Source organism: Spinacia oleracea, chromosome 3 (assembly GCF_020520425.1).
Source record: "Spinacia oleracea cultivar Varoflay chromosome 3, BTI_SOV_V1, whole genome shotgun sequence".
NCBI lineage: Eukaryota > Viridiplantae > Streptophyta > Magnoliopsida > Caryophyllales > Amaranthaceae > Spinacia > Spinacia oleracea.
In genome coordinates, this window is record NC_079489.1 from 145282415 (window position 1) to 145285787 (window position 3373).

General features: G+C 34.5%; 1 long non-coding RNA gene across 2 annotated transcripts; it reads right to left on the reverse strand.

The window, feature by feature from the left end:
• Window positions 1-275: 275 nt before the first annotated feature.
• LOC130469643 (uncharacterized) lies at window positions 276-2701 on the reverse strand. 2 transcript variants are annotated; one of them, XR_008930034.1, is made up of 5 exons: window positions 2581-2701; window positions 2423-2488; window positions 2222-2318; window positions 1503-1567; window positions 276-502 (listed from the first exon to the last, which is right to left on the reverse strand). It is a non-coding gene; the product is annotated as an uncharacterized lncRNA (long non-coding RNA). The 2 variants fall into 2 exon arrangements; XR_008930035.1 differs by having other exon boundaries at window positions 2423-2492; window positions 2581-2700.
• Between the last annotated feature and the right edge of the window lie 672 nt (window positions 2702-3373).

The following is a 3373-nucleotide window of genomic DNA, read 5'->3' on the forward strand; positions in this document are numbered from 1 at the left end:
ATCATCGTAGTAAATCGTGTGAAACACGAAACATGAAAAGTAAAAAATAATGTTAAAGAGAGTAAACAAGCAAAATGAGACACGAAAAATAGAAAGCAAGAAAACAAGGTTGGTTTAATTTTGTAATACTAATTAAGTCCATATATTAAAAAGACATTGTAACACCCCGACAATTCCCATTTTCTAAAATAACCCTTTTTAAATATAACTGTAGGGAATTATCAAAGTATTATCGCCCGTGTGAAAACGTACGGCTTATTCAGAACTTTGCAGCGGAAAACATAAAACTAACTTTTAGGTTCATAAATAATCTTATTACATATTAGGTCCAAAACCAATTAACTGAAATAAGGAAATACGAATAGTACGACAAATTTCAAATTTAAGTTAACAAACCAAATCACTTAATAAAGAAAATATAACTACAAGCTCTCTAATCCCGATCCCAATGATGCATCATCTTCAAACCTGTAGATGGGCAACGCTTATTGATCCTTAGAGACTGCTCACCAGAGATGGGTCATCACAGGATCAATAAGGCATAGCCATGATCAACACACACAAACAAAGCACGTAATCAGCAAAGCTGAGTACTACATACTAAAACAATAATAATCCTAATATGATACTATTAACGAACAACCCTAACATGATACTAGTGAACATAAACAAGGGCAGACAAAATATGATAATTTAACGACCATACTTAACTAGGCTAGGCTAGACTGGACTGGACTTTTATAACAATAATATTATTTTAATTGAAATAGACAATGGACCGAGTTTTCTAGCTAGATGCTTCACTAAGGAAGACGAGGTACGGGCGCGACTCCGTAACCTCAATGACCTGCGATATCGAGGAACGTTTGAATAAAAATAGGACACGGTGATCAATCCGGTCCGAATTAAAGGCCATGGGCTACCACCATGAACCCCAACTCCTGTTTGTCCGTCACTTTAGACGTGCACAGTCTAAAGCTATTGCTACTCAGTTTCACTTTACATGATTTACAAATTGACACCCTGTTATGACTCAACAATCACATAAGGCATACAATCCACATTTATTTACAACTGTTTTTATCTTGGAATTAAGTAAGTGATCACAAAGGCATCAAACTAGACTCATTCCAATTAACTCCAATCCTTCTTTTAATACTGATCAACCCTGTATATGGGTATAAGGTTTCAACTTACTAAATGAGGTCTTCGGCCCTCATAAAGTAGTGAAAAAGCTAAAAGGGAACAACAATCCACTGATCTGAATTATATACAAAGTAATCTAGTGTTCCCAATCAAACATATTTGTATCAACCATCCATACTAACATGCTATAATCCTCAAAATGCAATATAGGTTCAATATGTCCAACCAACAGTATTAAACATGCAATATTCAACCTGACTAAATTCATCAACGATATCAACATAACCAAGTTCATCAACAATGCAACATGGTTTCAACAATTAGCACGCATTCCAAGCACACAGGTATGTACGTACCTTGTGTAAACAAACTGATAGGCCACCTTAACACTTTCAAAAGTCGCCTAAAGAGAATTCTCCGCCTAAACAATCCAACAAGTAATCTCAATCAATTTCTAATCATTGACAACCATAGTAAAGCATTCTAAATGCATCCTAAATAGATTTAGAACTTTCCCCAATATCAAAACTTGAACATTTGCTTTCCTAGCATCATAATTATTGAACCAGTGATTGAAATTCGTTGAAAACTTTTGCAAACATCGTACTTTAAATTTTCAGCAATATTAATTCATTTAAAAGCTTCACCAAGGCCAATCTACGTTCCTAGTATCTCAAAACAACCAATTCAATAATTCATACTCAACCTATCATGATTAAAACTCATAAAAACCTTGAATTTCATACTTTAAACCATCAAAACCAACATTTCAATGTCATTAGATAATCTGAAAATCAATAACTTTATTATAAAATTCATATAATCTTAAATTCATAATTTACATCACAAAACCCATAGCTTTAATTCAAGAAAACATAATTCAAACTAATAAATCATGATTAAGCCCTAATTTAATTTTAATTAATCAAAACTGAAAATTAATTCGTTTTTAATCTCAACATCAAATCTGAAAATCATATTTACCATAAAAATTATAAATTTAATTTAAGAACATAATCTAAATTAACAAACTTTAATTTAAAATAATTAGTTACTTAGGGTTTAAGAAAGTAACCAATTCAAGAAGGAGGAGAGAGAGTTGGCCGGCGAACGGAGGTGGCTTGCGGCAGGGGCTGTGCGACGGCGGCACACGGTGGTGCTACTTGCGGTGGCTGCGCGAATTGGTGAAGGTCAGCCATGAAAAGGGAGGAGGAACGAGTACGAAAATAACAAAAAGAAAACAAGAAAGAAAAGGAGGGAGGATGGAGATCATTACCGGCGACAATAGGGTGGCGGCTCAGCGACGCGGTTGGGCGGAGGAGCGAGAAGATGGTGGCTGCGGCTAGCTTGCGCAAGGAGTTTGCAAGAAACAAAATTAGCATAGGAACGAAGGAGGAGGGATCGAAGGAGAAGGAGAAGGAGAAGGATACTTACCGGCGGCGAGGAGACCGGCGGCTGGAGCAACGACGTGAAGAAGGAGAGCAGCGACGAGGAGAGAGAGAGAATGAGTTCTTGAGGGTTTGAAAACTTACGTGAATAGTGAAGGAGGGTTTTGATTTTCTCTTCCTAGCTTTCACGTGAATTAGAAGAAAGAAGGGGAGGGTTTGAGTTTGGGTTTTGATGTTGGGCTTTTCAAGTGGGCTAGACTTAGGATTTAGCTTTTATGATTCGAGTCCAAAACTGAATAGGATCGTTTTCTAAATTCAATCAATTTTCGTAATTCAAATTCTTTTCAACTTAAAATTCTAAAATCATTTTCGATTTCGTAAATCGTTGAAAATATTAAAATGTAATAACTAAATATACGTTAACTATATATTTATTTCCAAAATTCATAAATTCTTATTTAAATATATTAAATATACGTTAAAATATATAACTGAAATGTATAAAATTACGGGGGATTACAGACATAGTATGGGTTCACGAGCGAATATCTTTTATGGTCTCTCTATGGTAATACTTGGAAGGATGAAACCATTGATTTTTTTTATAAACCACATATGATCTTTATTCTTAGACTTAGTGTTTTATTATAGTATTTGTGAAAAAATAGACCGTCTTCTCGACGTAATTTTCATTCCGGCCGTACAAAAGTGTAAATTACATAGTAAGCTAGAGAAATGTAACAAGCGTAAAATACAAATTGCTCCGTTCCTAAATTATTTTTTTCGTCTCTAGAACCAGTATATTTAATACAATAACCAACATAAAATATAAGCTGCTT